We start from the raw sequence: 25,842 nt of genomic DNA on the forward strand, positions 1-25,842 counted from the left end.
GCCAGCAGACACTAAGGCTTCCTGATGAAGAACATGGCATCACCCTGAAATTGCCAGAAAATTGGACCTAAATCTGATCAAATCCTCAGCACAGAACTATTCAGCGAAATACACACAAATGCAAGTCACTTAGGTCACATATGCCATTTAAATTTTCTAGAAAGCATGCTGAAAAAGAGGTGAAATTAATTTTAGTAGATCTTACTTAACCCAATATATCTGACACATTATCATCTCAATATACAATCAATACAAAAAATGATCGATGAAACTCGTTTTCATCCTTCTTTCATACCCAGTCTTTGACATCTGGTGTGTGTCGTGTGCATACAGCGCATCTCAGCTCAGAGGAGCCACAATTCAAAGGCTCCGTAGCCACACGCGCCTGGCGGCTACTGTCCCAAACACCACAGCTCCGCTCAACAACTGGTTTCCAGGAAATTCAGAAGAGAGAGGACTGTGTGAACACCACCACGCTGATGCAGTCAGCCAAGTCAACAAACTCTGATTTTCTGGAAAACTCTACAGAAAAAGCAATCTAGCTTTTTTTTTTTTTTTTTGTAAGAAATACATTTTAAAGGGGGAAAATTAATGGAGAGAGGACCCATAAATTAAGAGTCTTCAGAGTCATACATATCAACCAATCACCATATGTGAACCTTATGGGATCCTGGCGGAAGCAATCTGTAAAATATTTTATAGTGTTTATGAGAAAATTGGATATCTAAACACTGAATATTTGGTGGCTGTTAAGAGTTGTTATTTGTTCTAGGTGTGATAATGGTGTTGTGGTTATTATTTTTTTAGAGGGTCATTATCTTTTAGAGAGACATACTGAAATATTTATGGAGGTACTTTGAAATAATATGAAGTCTGGAATTTGCTTCAGAATAATCTGGGAAGGGAGAGAATAATGGGGGTGGGGTGAAAAGAAACAGGATTGATAATGGGGGTGCCGGGTGAAAGACACTTGGGTCTTCTTAACTATTCTGCCTACTTTATAGAAGTCTGACACTTTGCATTGTAGAAAAAAAAAAATGTTCTAAGGAAGTTGGCATCATGTTGCAAAGGGATATAGGTAGCAGAGGCCACAAAACAAGACTGTTTGAGGGCAGGGATGTCTGCCTTATTCATCAGTGTCTCCCAGCATCTCACACAGAGATGACACATGGTAGGTACTTAGTATGTTCATCCTTTTTGCAGTTATTTCTGTCCTTAGAGCTCTTCAGTTATATCCCACCGGGGTATACAGTCAAATCATTCTGTCCTTCATCATAATTCTTCTCTGTGTGATTACATCAGCAATGCTTTCTTTCTTTCTTTCTTTTCTTTTTTTTTTTTTTTTTTGCTTTCTTTTTTTTTAAGTCTTGTTTTATTTAGTTTTTTACTTTTGGTGATTTTTTTTTACACTTTCATTTTATAATCATGTAAAATATTTGGATGTTTTCCAAGTCAAGTCTACAAAACAAGGCATATTCAAGGGAGTCTGACTCCAATTCCTGACAATTTTCTTTTGAGGATTTACGTCCACCCTTTGATATAGCTTACAGGAGTAAAAGCAGGGACCCTCCTCCTGCCTGAAAGTTTGGCCCATGACCCACCAACAAGCTCACTGATCATCTGTCTTTGCAATAGAAAACTCTGACAAAAGGACAAAAACATGAAGGTAGTTGGATTTGACTCATCAGGTGGTGGCCCCCTGATCAGACTGCCCTTGTTATAGTCTCACTGCAGAGGTCCTAGCATCCTAGCTCTCTGACATTGGTTCCTGCCTCCACCCCAGTCAAGTTCTTCAGCCTTCACTCAGTTCTAAGCCCCTGGTATGAATCCACTAAGTTCCCTTTGTTTCCATTAGTCTGAGTCCCTTTCTACTGTTTGCATCCTAAGAACCCTAAGCACAGACCTCCAGCAACATATGGCATAGTTAAGTACTTAATCCAGATTCTGATAAGACATGCCCCAAGTGAGAGCCCAGAACCATCTGAGGGGTGAAGTGAGCTTGGAGAACGCCCTGAATCAGGCAAAGCTGGAGAAGTGGAAGTGGCAGCCAGGACACCCATGCTGAGGCTAAGCTGGGTTACTGATGTTCCTGAGGATCGCATACCCAGTGGTATCAGCCAAAGGGTCCTGGAGCTTGGGCTTAGGAATGTACTCCCTGAATCCTTCTCTGCCACCCCTCCCCAGCTTACACTTCTCTGATGTCACCAGAGAAAGGGCTGTGGTTTTCACTGTAGCTCACCCTTGTTAGCTATTCAGAGGATAGACCTTTGAGGCTGAGGGGTTTTTTTTTGTTTGTTTGTTGTTTTTTGGGTTTTTTTGCTGTATTGAGTTGTCCTGACCCTACTCCTGGCAGGCTGACCAAAGTCCCTGGAGGAGCTGGGCCAGATGTAGGACAATATGGAGTAGGGGGAACTGGAGAGAACTTGAAGGGTTCTGCTACTAGGTTCTCACGATTGTCACCAGAGGCTCAGCATCACCAGACCTCCTTATTTCTCATGAGAACTTAAAAATAAGACTTTTATGTTAAATGTTCTTATTTTTAAAATACACTGTGGAAAGAGCCAAGATGCCCTTCAACAGACGAATGGATAAAGAAGATATGGTCCAGATATACAATGGAGTATTATGCCTCCTTCAGAAAGGATGAATACCCAACTTTTGTATCAACATGAATGGGACTGGAGGAGATTATGCTGAGTGAAGTTAAGTCAAGCAGAGAGAATTAATTATCATATGGTTTCACTTACTTGTGGAGGATAAGAAATAACATGGAGGACATTAGGAGAAGGAAAGGAAAAGTGAATTGGGGGAAATCAGAGGAGGAGATGAACCATGAGAGACTGTGGGCTCTGAGAAACAAACTTAGGGTTTTGGAGGGGAGAGGGTGGGGGGTTAGGTGAGCCTGGTGGTGGATATTAAGGACGGCACGTACTGCATGGAGCACTGGGTGTGGTGCATATACAATGAATCTTGGAACACTTAAAAAATAAAATTAAATAAAAAAATAAAATACTCTAAAAATGTATCAATGGGATGAATTCCTCCCGTGCGCCATCAGTTGGAAACTCCTGGTCTACCACCTACCTTGTGGGCCTTCCTTTCTGTATGGTCATCATCTGCCTGTCTGTCTGCCTCTCCCATAAGTCACAAGTCTCGAGAAGGCCAAGGTTCTCTTGTTTCCAGCTGAATCCCACATGCCTCGCTCACTCCTTGGCATTCGGCAGAGTTCAATATGCGTGGGTGGACAGATGGATGGATGGAAGGACAGATGGGAGGGAGGTCACACACTTCATGGAGGACAACAATCCCAAGAAAAGCATCAGTACCACACCAGGCAGGGGGAGGGAGAGAGGAAGAGAGGTGACTCGGCTTCTTAGCTAGGATGTGGCTGCACCACTAGCCATTAGCAAGCTCCTCCGTCCAGGGCCACAGGGGCCAGAGCAGTCCCTTTTTGGAGCTGCCAGATTCTGTTCTTAAAATAGTGCTTCCAAAGCACTCACTCCAGGCACAGTGAAGACCTGCCTTCCTGTGTCTACAAAACTTACTGCCTGTGGTTACTCAGCACTGAGGGCCCAAGCGCTATGACTCCCATGCCTTCCCCCCTGCCTGGCCTCTGAGCACCTCGGTGCCCTTTGCCCCAGGAGGGAAGCAGCCTGCCTTGCCCTCTGCCAGACTTAGGGCATAGAAGTCAAGGCTGTCAGGCCAGAATGGGGAAGGGAGGTGGGGCTTCCCTGAGTGTGCCCCCCCTTCACTTCCTGCCGGCTTCTTTTGAGGAGCTTCTTCCTCCCCTGCTCCACCGCCCACTTGGCTGTGAGGACACAGAAAGGCTCTTCAGTTGCTATAACAACACCTGCCACCTTCCTCTGCACTTAGCTGGGTTATTTAGTCCCTGTTGGATAATGGATCTGCCTGTAGAGTGACGGTTTCTCCTTAAACTGGCCAGCCACTGGCTCAGGTTTTGGCCTCAGAGTTGGGTCTGAAGCATTATTACTATTAGCAGGGGTGTTGTTGTTTCAGGTGGGCAATTTTTGAGTGCTCACTGCATGCCACTATAATAATGAAGCCTTCACAAGCACTATCTCATTTAATCCTCACAGTGATGTTATTGACATGGGAACATAGCTTTTGATTAATGGCTCAGGGAAAAGCCAGTATGGTTTAATAAGAGTGGGAACCTTGTGACTGGGCTGCCTAGGTTTGAACCCAGCCTGCCAGTTGCTAACCATGTGGGCAAACCAGTCCCTTTGTGCCTCAGTTTCCCCATCTGTAAACAGAGCTAATCATGTGGCCTGGAATAGTGTTTGTCTGTTGCAAGTGCTGGTCTTGGTCACCACAGATGGGCACCCTGAGACAAGCGTACCAGCAGAAATTGTTTGTTAGGTGAGATCTGAGGCAGGGAGGAAGAAATGAGGGAGAAGAAGGAGGCAGCAGGGAAAGTGTGCTCTGGTAAGTGACCAGTATGGGCAGCTGGAGAAGAAGGTTGCTGGGAGCCAGTGTAGACACATGGCTCCAAGTTACCCCATCTCAAGGTGGATGGAGTTGGGGGTTTATCCACTAATGCCACCAGCCATAGGTTGAAGGCTGCCCCTGGGTAGGTGTGAGTTCCCCAGCACTTCTGTCCTACTGTATAGGCTCTGCAAGATCACTCTGGCATCTCAGGAAAGCTTGTAGCCAGGGGCTACGGGTGCCGGCAGTGGGGAGCTGGGCTGGACACGCACCAACAGCACCCAAATATCTGCTCCATAGCTCACAAATGTGTGTTGAATAAAGGAATAAAAGAACCATGGAAGGCAGAACAGCCCCCCAAAATGTCAGTGGCCTAATTCCAGGAACCTGTGGATATGCTACATTACCTAGCAAAAGGACTTCGCAGGTGTGATTGAACTTACAGATGTTAAAATAGGGAGATTATCTGGGAGACCCAATCTAATTACATGAGCTAATAAAAGCAGAGAACTTTTCCAAGCTGGAGTGAGAGTGAGGCAGCAGAAAGAGAAGCTGGAGAGATCCAAAGCATGGGACAGACTAGACTCACCTGAGAAGGAGTGCTGGCAGCCCTTAGGACAGAAGCTGGCTCCCAGCTGACAGCTAGCAAGGGAACAGGGACCTCAGTCTACAGTCACAGGATCTGGACCCTGCCTACAACCCGACTCCACTTCAAAGCTGGTTCCCCCACTTAGCCTCCAGCTAAGGGCCTGGGCTGGCCTACAATCTCTACTGCAGCTTTTTGAGACTCCAAGTACATACCCAGCTGAACCCCTTACACTTCTGAGCTACAGACTGAGATAATGATTGTGTGTTACTTTATGCCACTGGATTGTGGTAATTCATTACAAAGGCCCTGGGAAATCAGTATAGAAACTGAGGCTCAGAATGGGCAAATAACTTGCTCAATGCTATACAGTCCATAAATGAGAGCTGAAAAGTCATTCACCGTCAATACCCAGGTACCTGACCTCTAGGTAATGCTACCTCCTGCTCTTTGAGGGGCAGGAGAAGGGAGGGCACCCCTGAGAAAGGCTGTGGAAAGGGGGAGAACATGTTTAAGAGCACAGATTCTGGGCTGGACATATTTGGATTGAAGTCTGTTCTGTAACTAATTAGCTGGGTCACTTTGGGCGGCAAAATTACATTACCTCTCTAGCCTTAATTTCTTCACCTGTAAAATGTAGGTGATAATGGCACCTTCCTGGTGGGGTGTATCATGAGGATTAGAGGAGATTTGTTGATAAAGGGTTGTCTGTGATGCCAGGCCCATGGGGAGTGCTAGATAAATATTTGCCTAGTGTGGTCATATATACTCAGTATTCATTCTGCGTCAGGTGCCTTAGTGGAACCCCAGTGCACACAACCATTGTGGTTAGTATCGCTGTTCCCATTTTACAAATGAGGCAAAAGGCTCCTATATCCTTTTATTTTTTTACTGTGTGCATTTTGATTTATGAAATTATAGGAAGTAAGGATGGGAATTCCACTTTCACTGATTAAAAAAGTCAAGAGCCAGGTGGAAAGAAGGCAAACACATGAGTGAACCCTCATGTTCACCCTGATGTTTAGCCTAGAGGCACTTTCCAGATCATAATGTATGATGGTGGCAGACAGCAGTTTGAATCTGCTGAAGTAGCTGACACTTGCAGAACAGAGTGCCTGGTGGGTGGGGATTTCTACAGGGGAGGATGGCAGTGGGAAAAGTCCATGTGGGGGTTTCTGATAGGTCCTTGGCCAAGGGATGGAATGCACATGTACAGGGAGACTCTGAGAGGCCCAGCAGAGAATGAAGACACTGGTTGGTCACATGATGGAGTTCCATCCCAATCTGAGTTGACAGTCATCACTGAGTATCTTGGACATTCAGCTGACAGCTCAGAAAGGCCACACCTTAAGAGTAAAGATCAAGCTCTGGGGCTGTGTCCTAGTATAAAAGACAGAAAAAAAACATACAGCCCTAATGGCAAGCTAAAGAAAGCTAGTGATATTATGTAAATAGCAGACAAAACTAACTTTAAGATAAGGAGAGCAATCAGGGATAAGGAGAGACTTTTCATAAGGACAAGAAAGCCAATTCAATTCAATGTAATTTTGCTGCCCAAAGTGACCCAGCTAATTAGTTACAGAACAGACTTCAATCCAAAAGAATTTGGATAGAATTTCATAATAAATAAAGCAAAACCCCATAGTTTAAGGGAAGAATAAACAAATCTATCATCATGTTTGGCAAGGTTAAAAACTCTCAGTAATTGAAGAAAAAATAAACAAAAATCAGTAAGGATATAGAAACTTCAAACACTATCAATCACCTTGATCTAGTTGACATTTTAAGAGCACTACCCCAAATAATTGCAGAATACCTTTTTTTTAAGGTACATGAAATGTTCACTAAGATGGAACATAAACAGGGCCATAAGTCTCAATAAAATTCAAAAGCTTGATACATTTTAAAAGACTGAAATCATATAAAGTGTGTTCTCTGCTCACACTGGAATGAGATTAGAAAATCACCACAGCTGTAAATACCTATAAAAAAGGAGAAAGATGTTGAATCAATAACCCAGATTTAATTAGCAACCTTAAGAAACTACAAGAGGAACAAACTGAACTAAAACCAAGCAAAAGGAAAAAAATAATAAAGATCATGGTGGAAATGAATGAAGAGTACAGAAAAAATAGAGAAAATTAATACAACCAAAAGTTATCTCTTTGAAAAGATAAACAAAATTGACAAACCTTTGGTTAGATGACCAGAAGCAGAAGAGAGAAGATTCAAATTACTAAGATCAGGAATGAAAGAGGGGGCATTACTACCAACCTTACAGAATAAAAAATTGCCAGTGTTAACTTTGATACCAGAAGCCAGAAAAAAAAAAAAAAAACATAAGAAAACCACAGACCAACCATTGCATCTTTGTGAATAAATATGCAAAATCCTCAACAAAATACAAGTAAATCAAATCCAGCAACATATAAGGATTATACACTATGACAAAGGTGGATTTATCCCAGAAAGGCAAGGACAGTTCAACATCTAAAAATCATTTGATCATATTAAAAGAACAATAAATAAAAATCACATGGTCATCTCAATAGTTGCAGAAAAAGCATTTGACAAAACCCAAATGTTCTCATGATGAAAAAAATTTCTCAACCCATGAGGAATAAAAACGAACATTCTCAGCCTGAAAAAGGACACCTATGAAGAAGCAACATCTAATAGCTTACATATTAGTGAAATACTGAAAGCTTTTACTCCAAGATCATGAATGAGACAAGTGTATGTACTCTCATCTTTTCCATTCACTATTGTACCATAGGTTCTAGCCAGGAAAATTAGGCAAGAAAAAGAAAAGTCTCCACATAGGAAAGAAATAAACTGTCAATTTTCAGAAAACATAGTCATGAATATGGAAAATTCTAAAGGAAGAACACCAGAAAGAAGAAGGTAGAGAAGAAGGAAAAGAGGAAAAGGAGGAAAAAGAAATCACAAAGGAAGAAGGAAGAAAGGAACAACTATTAGAGCCAATAACTGAGTGCAGGAAGGTTGCAGAATGCAAGACAAATGTACAAAAATCAACTCTATTTCTATGTACTAGCAACAATAACCCAAAAATGAAATAAAATAAAACAATTCCATTTACAATCAAAAGATTAAAATGCTTAGGAATAAATTTCAAAAAAGAGGTGAGAGACTTTTACATGGAAAACTATGAAGTACTTTGAAAGCAACTAAAAGAGACCTAAATAAATGGAAAGGCATTTGTGTTCATGGGTAAGACAGTATTGTTAAGACAGCAATAGTACCCACACTTAGCTACAGACATAATGCATTCTCTATTAAAATTAGAGTTATCCTTTTTATTTTATAAGCTGATCCTAAAATTCATGTGGGAATACAAGAGAGCCAGAATAGCTAAAACAATCTTCAAAAATAACTACAAAGGGGGAGAAATCATACTTCCCAATTTTAAAACTTACTTCATACTTCCAGTAATCAAGACTGTGCTACTGGCATGAGGATAGACATGTCCATCTGGAATGGAATTGAGAGTTGAGAAATAAGCCCCTGCATTTATGACTGATTTCTGACAGAGTGCCAAGACAGGTAAAGAATTGTCATTTCAACAAAATGTAGTAGTAAAACAGGATATCCACATACAAGTTGAATCAGAGACTCCAGTGTATAAAGAGCCAAAGCTACAAAACCCTTGGAGGAAACATGGGTGTTATTTTTGTTGGATTAGACAATGGTTTCTTAGCTATGACATGAAAAACACAAGCAACAAAATTTAAAAAATAGATCAAGTGGACTTCATCAAAATTAAACACTTTTGTGCTTTAAACAACACCATCAAGGAAGTGAAAAAGACAATCCACAGAATAGGAGAAAATATTTACAAATCATATCTCTGATAAAGGTCTAATATTCAGAACACATACAGAACACTTAAAACTCAACAATAAAAAGACAACCCAAGGGCACCTGCGTGGCTCAGTCAGTTGAGTGTCTGACTCTTGATTTTGGCTCAGGCCATGGTCTCAGGGTCCTCCGATCCAGTCCTACATCCAGCTCCATGCTTGGCAGGGAACCTGCTTGAGATTCTTTTTCTCCCTCTCTCATTGTGTGCACATGCTCTATATCTCTCTCAAATAAATAAATAAATCTTAACCAAAAAAATGACAAATAACCTAATTTAAAAACAGACAAAGGATCTGAATAGATAGTTCTCCAAAGAAGATGCACAAGTGCCAAATAAACACATGAAGCTTAACATCATTACTCATTTGGAAATGCAAACTCCAAATATACAGATGTAGTGAAAAGAAGAGCCCATATGGACCCCAATGTTCACAGCAGCACTGTCCACAATAGCCAAATTGTGAAAAGAGCTGAGATGCCCTTCAACAGACGAATGGATAAAGAAGATGTGGTCCATACACACAGTGGAATATTACTCAGCCATCAGAAAGGATGAATACCCAACTTTGCATCAACATGGATGGGACTGTAGGAGATTATGCTGAGTGAAGTAAGTCAAGAAGATTAAGTCAAACCATTATCATATGGCTTCACTTACTTGTGGAACATAAGGAATAGCATGGAGGACATTAGCAGAAGGAAAGGAAAAGTGAATTAGGGGAGATTGGAGGGGTAGGTGAACCATGAGAGACTGTGGACTCTGAGAAATAAACTGAGGGTTTTAGAGAAGGGGGAGTGGGGGAATGGGTGAGCCTGGTGGTGTGCATTAAGGAGGGCACATATTGCATGAAGCACTGGTTGTTTTATATAAACAATGAATTTTGGAACATTGCATCAAAAACTAATGATGCATTTTATGGTGACTAACACAATACAGTAAAAAAAAAAAAAGGCAAATCAAAATCACAATGAGGTATCACTTCACACCTACTATGATGACTAGAATAATTTAAAAAAAACACCAATAACATGTGTTAGTTAGCAAGGATATGTAGCCCCTGGACCCTTGCTAGTGGGAATGTAAGAGTATGCAAACTGCTGTAGAAAACAGGTTGGCAGTTCCTCCGAGTTAAACATGGAGTTATCATATGACCCAACAATATCATTCCTAGGTATATTTCCAAGAGAACTGGAAACATATGTTCACACAAAAATTGTGCACAAATGTTCACAGCACAATTATTCATAAGATCCAAAGGGTAGAAACAACCCAAATGTCCACCAACTGATGAATGGATAAACAAATACGGTCTATCCACACCAAGGAATGTTATTCAGCCATGAAAAGGAATGAAGATATAAACATGGATGAATCTTGAAAACATTGTGCCAAGTGAAAGAAGCCAAACAAACGAGGGAACATACTGTATGATTCCATATATACATGTAATTTCCAGAATGGGCAAATTCATAGGGTCAGACAGTAAGTAGATTAATGGTTGCCAGATGCTGCTGGGGGAGGGGAATGGGAAGTGACTGCTAACTGGTACAGGGTTCCCTTTGGGGTGATGAGATGTTCTGGAATTAAATAGTGAAGGTGGTTGCACAACCTTATGAATACACTAAAATCATTAAACTGTATATTTGTTCTTTGTTACATAGTTTAATAAAATAATTAAAAGAGTATACACTTAGCATCTGCAGGTAACACAAATACAACCTCCACTAGTTTAACCAGTAAGAAAGGTTACTGACTCAGGAAGCTTGCAGTCCAAAGGGAGAAGGACCCCTCCAGATAGACTGATTCAGTAGCTGAATGTTGGTGTCAAGAACTCAGATTTTGGTACATCTCTCTGGTCTTGTAGTGCTCAGTGCGAGATTTTTTTTCAAACTTGTAGCAAGCAATTTCAAGTGACTCCAGGCATCACATCTGACAAAACAAAGTCATGAGGCAAAAGAGAGAGCTCATCTTCTTAAGATTTTCTCTTCAGAAAGAGGAAAATTTCCTCCAAAGCCCCCAAGATATATGCCCTCACATCTTATGGCCAGAAGTAGATCGTGTGTCCATCCTAAGCCAGTTGCTACAATCAGGAACAGTATTACTTTCAAGCCACTGAGGACACATATTGCATGAAGCACTGGTTGTTTTATATAAACAATGAATTTTGGAACATTGCATCAAAAACTAATGATGCATTTTATGGTGACTAACACAACACAGTAAAAAAAAAAAAAGGCTTCCCTGCAGCAAATGGCTGAGTGGGGGAAGAATGAGAACTGGACAGAGAAAGAATTAGGAAGGAAGAGGGAAATAGATGCTGGATGAGAAGCCAATGGTTATATCAATAGAAGATGACTGATTTAACTTTTATAAATTTGATTACATAGTATTAGAATATTCAATCAATGAGCTAGAAAAAAGTACGTGCACAATATGAAATCCAGTGTTCTCCATGGAGATTTAAGATGTAATAGTACTAACCAAGGATACAGCATGACTTCCATCCTCTCTGCCAGAGTTTCCCCAGACAGGTTCCATCTTCTAATAACTGGACATCCCCTAACATGTTATGTGTATCTCAATACAAATAAATCAATTTCTAATTGTTCCTAAGACAGGATGAGCGGTAGAGTATTTCTTTTCAATTTATAAATACAAATTATTAACAAAAATAAATAATTAAAAAAAGCTTTTTTGAAAATAGGCAAAAGACTTGAACAGATGCTTCAAAGAATAATTTATCCTAATGGCCAATGAGCATGTGAAAAAGTGCTGAACTTCATAAGCCATCAGGGAAATGCCACTTCTAAAATTAAGAGCACTGAAATGCCAAATGTTTATGAGGACATAAAGCAGTTCAAGATGTCAAACATTGGCAGTGGGAGTGTAAAACAGTACACCCACTTTGGAGAACAGTTTGTTTAGTTTCTTATAAAGTTAAATAATACCTACCCTACAACCTACCCATCCCACTCCTAGTTATTAATCCTTAAGAAATGAAAACAAACACCCTCAGAAAGACTTGTTCAAGAATATTCATAGCAGTCTATTTGTAAGTCAAAAAGGAGAAATAAGGGGCGCCTGGGTGGCTCAGTGGGTTAAGCCGCTGCCTTCAGCTCAGGTCATGATCTCAGGGTCCTGGGATCGAGTCCCGCATTGGGCTCTCTGCTCGGCAGGGAGCCTGCTTCCCTCTCTCTCTCTCTCTGCCTGCCTCTCCATCTACTTGTGATTTCTCTCTGTCAAATAAATAAATAAAATCTTTAAAAGAAAAAAAGGAGAAATAACACAAATGGCTATCAACAGGAGAATGGATAAACAAATTGTGGTGTATTCATAATGGGATACCACTTAGTAATGGAAAGGAATGCACGACTGCCCAATATGGATAAATTTCATGGACATGATGTTGAATGAAAGAATCCAGACCCCCCAAAAGTACAGACCGTGTGATACCATTTATATGATTGTCAAGAAAATGTACATCTAATTCATGGTGATAGAAATCAGAACAGTGATTGCCTATGGGGGTTAACTGGAAAGGAACATGAAAAAACTTTCTGGTGATGGAAATGTTTCGTATGCTGAGAATCGTGTTAATTACATGGGTATGTACATTTTCTCAACTCTGTTTATTGGTACATCCAAGATCTGTGCATTTGAGTGTATATAAATTTTTCGTCAACTAAAAGAAATGAAAAAGGTGAGAGGCAGAAGTGGTGACTAGAGAAGTGTCTGGAGTCAAATTTAAAGACCCAGAATTCAAAGTTCCACAGTTTGCCTCTGATGTTCTATGCCCTAGGGCCCTGGGAGGTGTCTAAGCAGGGGTGTGGCTTAGCCTTTGGTGTGTTCCAGGGACCTTGTTTTGCCTCCTGTTACCCTGCTATATAGCTTTGATGGCTGAGTCAGCTTAGTTCCTAGGACTTGGGCTTTGCCATCTGCCCCGTCCTTCCTGAAACACCTTGGAGAGTTGGTCCCTGGGGAGAGGCTCAACAGGAGGCAGAGGAGCCCCTGGGCCTCCAGTCTCCAGCCCTGGGTGAACTAAGAGTGAAGAGGAGCCACCCCCTCCCCCACCCCATCTCCATCCCAAACCCCTGCTTTCCTGAACTGAGCAGGACTGAGGCTTCTGAGAAATCTCATTTTGAGTGCCAGCCACCCGCCCATTCCTGCTCTGATTTATCACCGCTCTGCATGGGTGATGACTCAGTGTGGGGGAGGCAACAGGAGCCTTGCTGCTGCCAAGTGGCCCAGGGCTGCTGCTGAGGGAGGAAATCTGCCCATCCCTGTGGGGACTTGGGGTTTCTGCTCCTGACCTATATGCTGCCCATTCTGTCCAGACAGGATGAAAGGAGCAGAAAGGGCTTGAACTCTGGGGACAGACCAAGTTGGGGTCATCATAGGTAAGCCTTAGTTTCTTGTTCCGTAAAATGTGGCAGGGGTGTTTTAGGGCTTTGGGTGCATGTGATTTATTGAAGGAGTGCTCTTAAGAAAAACCTATAAAGGGTAAGGGAAACAGGATAGGGAAGAGGGAGGAGCCAAGGGGGAATGTCACCCCAGGTAAGGAAGGTCCAGCCGCAGCCTGATCCACTGGAGGCTGTGGGACAATCACACTACAAAGCTATTCACAGCCCTAGATGAGATGGGGAGCCAGTCTTTTGTACCCACTTTTCAGCACTGACTGTGAGATGTTCTTGGAGGGATGTAACCAACTAGTGAGATTCCTGTCAAACTAGGGCAATTTTCCAGAGAAGGGGTGCAGCTTTGAGCTCTTGACAGCCAACAATTACACAGCTGGTGGGTGGGTATGATGGCCTGGTTATGGAGACCTGATTGGGGCCCCAACAGCACCTATTAAAGGGGTAAAATACCCACTGCCCAGGGCTTCTGTAAGTTCACACAACAGGCAGTGAAGAAATAATAACTACTTCTTAGGTGCAAGAGAAGTGGCACTTAGTACTGCAAATGTGCGTGCCCCGCCTACTGCAAATCCAACACTTTTGGGGACCATGGCAGAGTGGGAGTGGAAAGTCTATGCATCTAAGCAAGAGCAATAGGCAGAAAGAAGCTGGCAGGGTAGCTGGGTCCTGGAGAACCTCTTTAGTTCCTGGAAAGTTTGGGGTTCCTGAAGATAGTGGCTGGGGCAGTGATGGGGAACCCTTTAACTTTAAGAACCTGGGATGGTGGCTGATAATCATCTGGTCTTACCAGCTTGCCACATCATTCTGTCTTCCTTCCATGCACCTGGATGATCTTTATGCACACCTATTGGAGACAGGGGAACCTCCACTCACCTGCCCCCACGCTCTCCCCAACCCTGACATTTCTCTATCATTTGCTTCTAAGAAGTTGAGCATTGACCACTGAGCATCATCTGGTCCATTCAACCCAGGACTCTGCTTTTGATGGGGGCTTTCTAGAAACAGTGAGTTTAAAACGTTCTTGGGAGGTCCACATTTTCTCTAATAACCTACTGTATGTACATTGTGGAGGGAAGAGCACTGACTTTGGAAGCAGATAGAACTGGTTTTGAATCCCACTATGCCATTTCTTGGCTGTGTGCTCTTGAGTGAGTTGCCTTATCTTTCTGAGCCTCAGCTTCCCTCTTTGTAAGGGAAAAAAAAAAAATGTTAAGGGATAAATTAATGTGCCTGCTCAGAACAATGACAGGGGAGAGGAAGCCTCATGATGTGATGTGCTTAGCACACAGTAAACACTTGATAAATGTTTGCTCTTTGCCCCTTTCCTCTTCTGGAACAATGTATTTTTGGTCCTGTCATCCCTGGGCGGGGGCAGCTTTCCTAGGTTCAGCACCTGCGCTAGGGGGTCCTGCTCATCCTGCTTGTTTACCCTACTGAAACTCTTCACCCTCTGGGAAGGGACTCGTGTCCTTTCTGTTTCTGGCCTCAGTTCCAGGAACTGCCCACAAAGGTTTGGTTATTTTTTCTTAGCTCGCTCTTACACCTTCCAGAAGACTCATCTCTTTTATGAGCACCCTCATTGTCCACTCCATCCGGCCTCCCTTTCCTTGGAAAGACAGTTTTCTCTGAGGTAGGGCCTTTGCCAATAAGCTGTGTCCATTGTTTGGCATCCCAGTAAGACAGGATGAAGGCCCACGTAGAATCTGCCATCACAGATGACTTCAAAGGGGCTGATGGTCAGTGCCTATTTCCTCCCTTTACTAGAGGTGCTTCTGCAGGAGATGAGACACTCACAGTTCATACATATCAGGGACAGGCAGCAGGATTCCAGCCTGATCTCAAGGTCCAGGGAGGTAGCTAACAAGTCATGTGTGTCTTTTGACAGAGTCTAGAAGTTCAGACCACGTGAGAGAGAGATCCAAGTGTGCAGGGACCCTGCCCAGAATTCTAAGACTGCCCCCTACAGGGGGAGAGGATCACGGCTTAAGTCCTGGCAGGACCACTGAACCAGCTCTGTGATCTACAGCATTTTACCAAACCATTTTTTGCCTCAGTTGCTACTCCTATAAAACAGATACGATGATAATCAGCATTTTTTCCTGATAGTGGGGGTTTTCCTCCTGGATACACAGGAATTGTCACTTCTGGTAGCAGCACTGCTTCTCCTGGAGAGTAGCCCCTGCACACCCAGGCCCTATGTTCAGAAAAGGCTCGTCTTCAAACTGGGCGTGCATTTCAGCCCTGGCCTACAAGTGTACTCCATCCGCAGGCCCTCCTTTATTGTGCAGAGATGGATGCTGGACCCCTGAAGTTTCAGTGGACCTCATTTCCAGGACTTCCGTTGGACGTGTTGAGAAACAGCTCTTTCCACAGGTGTTTCAGGGCTCTCCCAGGAGGGTTTGTACTCAGGGCTGCTCATGGCCATTTTGCTTCCATGAAAGGAGAATTTGACTGAGAAAGGAGACAACACAAAGCCACGAGATGGAATAGAATGTGTCTGATAACATCCTTTGAACATCAGGATCCAGCAGGACCTGAACATCGCCTCAGGGTTTTCAATCACTGTTTTTTACTAAAGCCAGTTTGGGTTGGGTTTTCTGTCCTTTGCAGCTGAAGAGTCCTTCAGTAGTGTCATATATATAACAGTAATACATTCCTCTTGAGTTGTTTGAAGACAAGCCGTGAGAGGCTCTTAGCACAGCACCTGGCACAGAGTAGGCACTCAAAAAATGCCCCTTTCTCCAGGGCCTGTTTTCTCATTTGTTAGATGGGTACATTGAACTGTGTCCCAATGCTTTTAGTGGAGATGGAGACCATGGGGGAAATCTGAGCAGTCTGTTAAATTAACAGGGAAGGACTGGGGTAGGAAGAACACTCACCAAATGTCCACATCCTAATCTCTGGACCCTGTAAGTAAGTTACACTGCCTGGCAAAAAGAACTTCAGCAGATGTGATTGATTAAGGATTTTGAGTCAAAGAGATTCTCCTAGAATATATAATTATGCGAGTCCTTAAAAATCAGAGAATCAGGTCAGAGCTGCAATGTTATTGGCTTTGAAGATGGAGAAAGGGGACCTTAGGCCAAGGAATGTGGCAGCTTCTAATAAGCCGGAAAAGGTGAAGCAATGGATTCTACAAAAAGTAATGCAGCCCTGCCAACACTTTGATTTTAGCCCAGGGAGACCGGTGTTAAGACTCCTAACCCCCAGAACTGTAAGATAATCAATTTATGTTGTTTTTAGCGACTGAGTTTGTGGTAATTTGTTAATAGCAGTGACAGAAATTCATACAAGCATTCACACATTTACTTACTCTTCTCATTCGTTCATCATTCAGCAACTATGTATCAGGCTCTGTTAGTAAAATGGATTTCATTTCTGCTCATAATCTACTAGGAACACAGAAAATACTCCTCAGTTTGGAAATCTCTGCCATGGGAAAATGAAAGCTCTACAATGGGGAATGTACATGTTGCTATGGGAACATGAAGGAGGCACCTAAAGCAGAGTGAGGGTGAGGCTGGTGGCGGCCAGGGAAGACTTCCTGTAGGAAGTGCAGTCTAAGCAGAGACAGGAAGAATGAACAGAATTAACCAGAATGTGAGCAGTCTTCCCTGGGGGGAGCTAAAAAGTTTATGGTGGTGTATTAGTCAGAATGCTCCAGAGAAGCAAAAGCAACAGAACATGCACATATGTACAAAGAAACTTATTTTAAGGAATCGGCTCATACAATTGTGGTAATGTGGTAAATCCAAAGTCTGCAGAGTAAGCCAGCAGGCTGGATACCCTGGGAAGAGTTGCAGTTTGAGTCCAAAGGCCTCCTGCTGGTAAAACTTCTTCTTGCTCAGGGGAGGTCAGTCTCTAATGCTGTTGAAGTCTTCAACTGATTGGATGAGGCCCACTCCCATTATGGAGGGCAATCTGATTTACTCAAAGTCTACGCATTTAAATGTTGATCTTATCCAAAATATACCTTCACAGAAATATCCAGAACAATGTTTGGCCAAATGCCTGGTCACTGTCATCCAGCCAAGTTGACACATGACACTGGCTATTACAGGTGGGTACCAGTATACTCCACAACATAAAGACATACGAAAAATCCTATTATTTTGTCTCAGTCACTTAAGGATATCCCTCTGTCCACACTCACCAGGATTGGCGAACACTTCAGTCTCAGCTATGGTTTTTTTCAGCTGTTTTTTCAGGCTACCCTTTTTAGATTCAAACAAGAATTTTTTTGCAGCCATTTCTGTGGCCAATACTGTGGCCATTTCTCCCTCTGCTCTCCAAGGTAGCTGTTTGGCCTGCTGCTCTGCTCCATCAGTCTCTATTGGTTCTGAAGTCTTCTTTCACCACCAGCCACATGCCTGGATGTGGAAACCCTCATGAATTTACTCATGGACTCAGCGCTATTTCCCTAGGCATTCTGCAACTGCAGGGACACTAGGGATCTTGCCTCCCTGCAAAAATGACCACCCTGAGAACCCATCCATTTCCTTCCCTGCCCCTTCTTCCCTAGTCAGATCTCAGCCCCCATCCCAGCCTCCCCGCATAAACTTATGAAGTCTAGCTGAAATCTGGTATAGGTGAGGGCACTTCTAGAGGTCTGGAAAGTTCTGTTTGAGGCTCTGTACCACAAACACTCCTGGGAGTATCAGAATACATAGTAGAAATTATAGGGATTTGGGGGAGAGAGGAGGAACTGATAAAGACAAGTAACTTTTCTGACTCATTGGCAGGAGTGAGAATTAGAAATAAATTCTCCAATGAATGACTTTGCCACACACACACACATTAGACAGAAGGACCTGCTGTGCAAAGGCCCTGGGGCAGTAGGGAAACAATAAGGAGGCAGGGGTGGACAGAGAGAACAAGGGGAGAGTGGAGAGAGATGAGATTGGGATGGTAGGCAGTTGCCAGATCACATTGCAGCGCGGTGGGGAGGGCTTGTGCCAGACAAGAAGTTTGAAAAGTGTCCTGAGGATGGCAGGGAGACATAAAGTACTTCGAGTGGGAAGCAACACTATCACATTTGTGTTTTAGAAGACTCCCTTTGGCAATTAGGCAGAAAGTGTCCTTGATGGGTATTATGGGCTGAATCATGCCCTACTCCCAAATTCATATGCTGAAGGTGGAACCCGCAGAAACTCAGAATGTGATTGCTTTGGGAGACAGAGCCTTTCAAGAGGTAATTAAAATAAATAAAGAGGCCCTTAAGGTAAAGTAAGGTCATATGGATGGGCCCTAACAAGATGTTTCATCTCCTTATAAAAAGATCAAATTAGGACGACACAGACAGAGGGAGACCATGTGAAGAGACACAGCAGGACAATGGCCATCCGCAAAAGGAAATGAGCCTCAAAAGAAATCCAGCCTGCTGACACCATGGTCTCGGACGTCCAGCTTCCAGAACCATGCAGAGACACATTTCTGTGGTTTAAGCTGGCCAGTCTGTGGTGCTGTCACAGACAGCGGCCTGAGTAGACATGTACAACAAGTTAAGAGTGGCCCCTGGGACGCTGCCAGGGCAACCGTTGTGACTCTCAGATGACAGCTCGGTCTGGGGATGAGAGGCAGATGGCCCCCATAGGGGCTCAGAAGCCCACAGCTGGGTGAGGCTGGGACCCGACATATTGACTTCCCAAAAACTTCTAGCTGTGTCAAGAAGGGCAGGGCCGGGTGGTGATTACATCTGGAAAACTGTTCTCCAGCATATTCCCACATGCCTCCGCACGACGTGGCACGGATTTGGCTGCCCTGGGCCTTAAACAGACTTCCTCAAAAGTGAATTTTTTTTTTCCTCCTGCCTCTTGGACACAGTGGCAATTTTCCAAAGCTTGGTCACACAAAGAAATTTTTATCAAGAAGGATCGAATCACTTTTCTTCCTTTGAGGGCATGATCACACCCATGGGCATAGTCTGTCAATTGTTTTATGAAAACTTGGCACTTGGATGCTTCTAGTGGTTTTAATTATGTATAGTTCTAGAAGCAAAACACTCAGACTTTAATATTTTTATATGTAAATGTTTACATATTGCAATTTATGTAATTATATATATTGAGTTACTATTAAAGTATAGGAAAATGCATATATCTTAGGCATACACCTCAATGAATTTTTAGCTGTTTAGATCGCTGTAACCCCCTCATTCAGATCAAGGTGTGCAACAAACCATCTTCCCGTGCTCCTTTGTATTCAATAATCACCCCCCACCCCCAAAGTAACCACTATTATCCAAGTTTTTTCTGTTTTTGAACTTTGTATAATAAGCTCATGTAATCCATAGTCCTTCCTACGTAATTTCTTTCACTAGGTATGATAGGTCAACATGATAGCTTTTTAAAATTCATCCATGTTGTTGCATTTATCTGTAGCCATTTTTTTTTATTATTGCTGAATAGTATTCCACTATACCCCTGTACCTCTCTGTATCCAGTCTCCAGTGGATGAACAAGGGCCAACTTACTTTAAGCAAAGCAAATATAGGTCATGTTAAATTTCAAGGAACAGAATGTCAGGGCTGAGTGGAGGAAAGCTTGAGATCATCTGTTTTAACTTATTTTTTACATGAGGCCCAGAGAAGGAAAGTGAGTAGCCCAAGGTCCCACAACTTTGTCCAAACAGAGCTAAGATCCAAGCTAAATTTTCTACTTCTCTGGCTAAATTCCTCTCCATATCTCACCATATCTTTTAAGCAAATATGGAAAAATGAATCCTTTATTTCCTAAAAGGACATATGCTTTTAGGCATGTAAGTGGCAGGGAAGTGGGAATTCAGTCTGGAGTGGGTGGGAGATCATTTTCTCCTTATAAAGCTTGACATTTTCCTTGGCAAGAGCTGAAAGATTTTCAAGCCTCTGGCACCTGACCTTGTCCATCTGCTCTGCTCTCCCCAGGGTCACATCTTAGAAAGGGAGGCCAGGAAAAGGGCAAGGCTTGTGCGATCTGGAGGGCACAGAACTGGGCAAAGACAGCTGTGGTGTGGAGCCTCAGCCTGGCACTGAACCCAGGGAGGACTGAACAGCAAGAAGAAAGGAAGAGAAGGCCCCAGGTAGGTAACTCTGATTTTTTTTTTTTTTTTTTGGTAATTTTTCAGGGCCTTAGGAGACCCCCATGAATAGGGTTAGCCTCAAGAACTGGGGAATCTGGACCAAAGGAGGGAGCCCAGCTTCCTGGACAGGCCTGTGTGGGGATCCCTGCTCAATAAGCCATGTGACTTTGGGTAAATCCTTTTCCCTCTGTGGACCTCAGTTTCTTCATCTATGAGATGGGAATTTAGGAACATCCAATGACTTGACAATGGGAGAAAGGTGGTGGTTCAGGTTGAGTTCCTTTGTCTTTCCCTACCTGATGATGGATAAGTCTCCAGGCCACACAGCTAGCTGAGCTATGAAGTTACTGATCTACTCTCATCCCAGATCCAGGCTCAGCCAGGCAGCTTCCGCAGGCACCTCCACAGCTCACATCTGTGTAACTCCGGGACAAGGAGACAAGCCCTGCACCCACAATAGAAGGACATATCTGTCATTCTTCAGGGGAAACAAAATAGATGTCTTAGGGTTTTCTTTCTTTTTTTTTTTTTGTTAAAGATTTTATTTATTTATTTGACAGAGAGAGATCACAAGTAGGCAGAGAGGCAGGCAGAGAGAGAGAGAGAGAGAGAGAGAGGAGGAAGCAGGCTCTCCGCTGAGCAGAGAGCCTGATGTGGGACTTGATCCCAGGACCCTGAGATCATGACCTGAGCTGAAGGAAGAGGCTTAACCCACTGAGCCACCCAGGCGCCCTGTCTTAGGGTTTTCTTGATGGACAGATGCTGCCTGCCATATGACTTGAGCAAGTGTCTTCCTTGCTCCCAGATTCTGTTGTTTTCCTAAAAAATGGGATTAAATAATCCTCCTCTACTACAAGATCATCTTGAGCATTAAGTGAAGCAATGATTGACAAAGCAGATGCATGTAGTAGCTTAAAGAACCAGTATGTGATTCAGGCTGGACCCTGTCCCCACTACTTCCTACCTGTGTAACCTTGGAAAACCTGCTTAAGCCCTTTGGGCCTCAATTTCCTCATCTGTAAACTGGGAGAATGACTGGAACCCATTTCACACAGTGGTTGAGCAGCACCAACAGGTCACAGATGTGAAAAAATAAAACAGTCTGAAGCTGACTAAAGTTCTTGGACAATGGGAGAGACACCATCTGGGTGGGGTAGTAATGGTTAAAGATTCTTTATTCCTTAATCTCCCTGTCTACCAATCATAACAATATAATTGAGCTATAATCAGAGCAATATAATTGAACTTTATACTCTTACAACAGAATCTTTTTTATTTTTAAAATTATTCTCTTTTCTAGAAGGGGGTGTTAGAAATTAGACAAGTAGGCCCAAAAGGGAGTCACTTGTGCTTAACCCCACATCAGCAAACCAAGATGTAATACCTAACCTAATAGCAGTTTCAACCACCACCCCTGCCCCCAAACGTGACCTTAAGCCAATCAAATGGAATTACTTTGTCAGCACTAGTGAGAAAAACCCATCTGATAGACCCCTTCCATTCCCCTCGGAGGGTGATCTTCACTATGCATTGCATTCTTCACTAATAATTTCCTCTGTTCACTCCCCTCTGTCATTAAAAACTTTTCCTTTTTACAGCTTTGGTGGAGCTTCGTTCTACTGATAGAAGAAATGCTATATAATTCATGAATCACTGAATAAAACCTATTTAATCTTTTAACTTATTCAGTTGAATTTGTTTCCTATCAAATTTGGTTGGTAGCTGTAGGAACCAGCTACCAACCAAATCTGATAGGAACCAAAGTGAACTTCTGATGATATTTGGGGACAGTGAGAAATATAGGCATGGTACCCTGTAAACCCTTTTTGAGATCACTGTCATTTCTGAGGGTCATGAGTAAATCAATCCCTCTTGGTTCTGTGCTCTGCTCTCTTTGCATTGAACTCCCAATCTAATGGACTTTCCAGTCAAGAGCTTAATGTGTCAACTTGCTGGCAGAAAATTCCATCCTGAACCCAAATCCCTGGTCTTTGGGTTAGCCCACAATTCCTCGGTTCCAGCCTACAGTCCCCATTTTAAGATTGATTTTATGGAGCCAATAAAATCTCTTGAATCAGCCTGGTACCTTACTCACAAGGTTCTAGCAAAATGGTCTTAAAAAGAGCTTTTATGGTCAATCACTAACCTCACTGCACTTATGATTAGGCCAAGTTTAACACAAACCTGTTTTATGTGATTATCTTTAAAAAAAAAAAAAACAGGAATAATTACAGGAAGAAAAATTATGTTTGTACCTTTGTAGCTATTAGATTCTAATACTGTTAACTATCTTGAAGTTTGTAATGTATCTTTCACCTGGACTGGATTCTGAGTTCTAGTTTCTTCAAATACCTGACTATGATGCATCAAACTAACATTTCTGTTTCCCACCCTTCTGACTGGAATCACTAAGAACTAAGCCTTTGAATCTCCTTGGAAAGAACTATTCCAGGTCCTCCTCACAACCAAGGCAGCAGTCAAGCCCCTTCAGGGACTTGAACCTTGAGTCCACTTCTCACAGCTGAAGAAGGCTCCACTTGAAGAAGGCTCTGATCTGTGCAAACACTGGAGGCCTCCAAATCCAACTGACCAGCAGAAGGAGTTGACATAGAGATAGACTGCCTCTTCCCAAGATGCCAGATAAAGACTTCAAACTTGAAACATAAAACGCTCTCTTCCTTCCTTTCTTTCCTTTACTCTGGCACTGGCCTGGGAAGGTAACAACCTCGTGCAAATCTTCCCAGTCACTGCTGAGAAGGGTAGCCTTTACATCTCAGACTGCTGGATTTGTCATCAAAACCTTGCCTGTCCATTAACAATGCCACCTGAGCAGGGAGCAGTGTGTGCCCCAACAGGGATTGCCATTGTAGTTGTTATCATTCTCCGTGGACCTATGAATGCCGAGACAGCTGGTATGTAACTGGACAGTGCGTCCTAGGTTATTTAACTGTGCCCCTAACTGCCCACAAACAAACACAGACACACCTGATTGATCAACTCTCCTGGCTTTACACCATTGAGTTAGGAATTGCCAGGAGTCAGTCCTAACTCAGGATTCACTTGCAATACTTGCCTGATTAGAAATGTAAATGAGGCTATGCTCAGGAATCTCTCCTTAACTCTTGATATTACAGAATCCACTTTTAAAACAATAGCTGCCCCCCCAAAAGTCCTGAGTCTAATCAAAGATGTCTTGATAACAGGACAGCCCGATTACCATTTAGCTGAGCAGGGAGATATCTGTGCAGTGGGCAACTCTACCTGCTACATCTGGATTAACATTTCTGGGGGATGTTGAAACTCAGTCATGTAAGATTACTGAGCAAACCACTTGGCTTAAAATGGTGACCCCCTTCAATAAGTCTTTGTTTGACTTACTTGATTTTGATTGGCTTGGGTGTTGGGTACCATGGTCCTGAAGTACAGTCCAAATACTGGGAATTATCCTACTTATAATAATCATAATAATCTCCCTGGTATATTGTATTCTCCCAACGATTTAAATACCTATTTGCAGCCACTAACCACCGAGCAATCTCCCAAAGACTGCAATGTTAAGAAAGAAGAGGGTGCCTGGGTGGCTCAGTGGGTTAAGCCACTGCCTCAGGTCATGATCTCAGGGTCCTGAGATGGAGTCCCGCATCGGGCTCTCTACTCAGCAGGGAGCCTGCTTCCTCCCCTCTCTCTGCCTGCCTCTCTGCCTACTTGTGATCTCTGTCAAATAAATAAATAAATAAATAAATCTTTAAAAAAAAAGAAAGAAAGAAAGAAAGAAGAGAACAACTTAAGAATTGTGAACTTAAGGTCTTGGCCTATGAATATCACAAAGATTAATCCAAAAATATCATGACCTGTGAATATCACAAAAGAATTAACAAAAGCTTCAAGAACTGGAGAGCAGTAACTGGGAGTAGAGTGGACATCTCTCAGGTAAGCTGATAGGTCAAAAGGAGGAGATTGTTTAAGAGACAGCAAGAAAAATGGAGTCATGCACGCTAAACCCTAAGACAGCAAACCTTAATACCTAACCTAACCAGTTTTAACCCCCCAGAAATGTAAACTTTAATCAGTCATCATAAAACTACCTGATCAGCACTGGTGAGATAACTTGACAGACCCCTTTTTCTCCCTTTAAGAGGACGACCTTGCCTGAAACAATGCACACTTTGCTAATAATTTCCTCTTTATTTCCCCTTTTCACCTCTAAAGACCTTGCCTTTTCTACAGCTTAGTGGAGCTCCTTTCTACTGCTAGATGGGCTGCCGCCTGATTCATGAATCAGTGAATAAAGCCAATTTGTTCTTCAAATTTACACAGCTGAATTTTTGTTTTTAACAGGGAAATGTGGTAATTGGGAAGAATGGGGACGTTGAGTTCAGACTGAGTGTTGAATCCTGATTCAGTCACGTAGCAGCTGTGGGAAACTGGGCACGTACTTCCCCTCTCTGAACATTACTTTCTTCCTCTGGAAAATGGGGTTGAATATGGCTCCCTTGAGGGTGAGATGAAACAGTTGGGGCCCAATCCTAGCCCACCCTCTGGCCCAGGATCAGCATCCCAGAGTAGTTTCCTTGTTCGTCTTTGTGATGTAGTTGTCACGGTAGTAAAAGTTTAGCTCAAGGGCATCAAGATGTCTCCCTGCCTTTCACGGAATGTTGGCATTTGTTTACCGTTCTTCAGGCTCTCAGCCTGTACCCTCCACGCCTGCATTCTGCACGTGGAGGAGAAGGCAAAGAAAGGCACAGCCCCAGGTTCCAGGAAACAATCAAGTTTCCTGGCTCCTATGCCTTCCTCTGGCCATCTGGAAACATGGTTAATGAGGCCTTCTCCAGGGAAAGGCTGAAGGATCTGGGCTTTGATGTCAGACAGACCTGGCTTGAATCTGTCTTATTTTAAACGGCACGCCCTTGTGGAAGTGGTTTCATTGCTCAGATCCTGCAAAGTGGGGAGACTGATGGTCCTCCCCTTGGAGGGTTACTGAGGCACCCCACTTGTGAGCAGTGAGTGGTATCTTCTATTGTTGTTGGGAGAAATAAAGGTCTGATGCATGGTTTGCTGACCAAACAGTAAATTCTCCAGTGGGATCAGAGGAAGGCCTTCTCCTTCACATCTCTTCCTGGGAGCTAGGGAGTGTGGTAGGACCCAGGGCAGCACATGTGCATTTAACAATGTCAACTGAGTGCTTAGAACATTGGAGATGCACTATAAATGTTAATTCCTCTGCCCCAACCTCTCCCAGGTAACCTAAAGAAGGGCCCAGCACTTCTTTGGGTACCATGGTCCTCATTTCCTTCTGCTCAGCTTTTTACAATGTCAAGGGCTTGGAGTCTCCTTAAGCCCCCAGGTCAGCCCTTTGGGGCCTTGTTTCCACACAGGGGAGGACATGCAGCAGTGAGGCTCTTGGTAGCTTCATCAACATGGCAGAATTGGTATGTGATAGCAATTACATCCACTCCACC

General features: G+C 43.1%; 1 protein-coding gene across 2 annotated transcripts in view; it reads right to left on the bottom strand.

Moving 5' to 3' along the window:
- The window catches only part of HRH1 (histamine receptor H1), a 139,550-nt gene that overhangs the window by 107,851 nt on the left and 5,857 nt on the right, over positions 1–25,842 (bottom strand). Inside the window, exon 1 of one of the 2 annotated variants that reach the window (XM_082749460.1) lies at positions 20,680–20,802. The exons of the other annotated variant lie outside the window; for it this stretch is intronic. The gene's annotated coding sequence lies outside the window, so the exon portion shown is untranslated. Of the gene's footprint in view, positions 1–20,679; positions 20,803–25,842 lie in introns of those variants that run through there. 2 annotated transcript variants of the gene reach the window in all.

The sequence above is a fragment of the Mustela nivalis genome (assembly GCF_964662115.1).
Source record: "Mustela nivalis genome assembly, chromosome: 1".
Taxonomy (NCBI): domain Eukaryota; kingdom Metazoa; phylum Chordata; class Mammalia; order Carnivora; family Mustelidae; genus Mustela; species Mustela nivalis.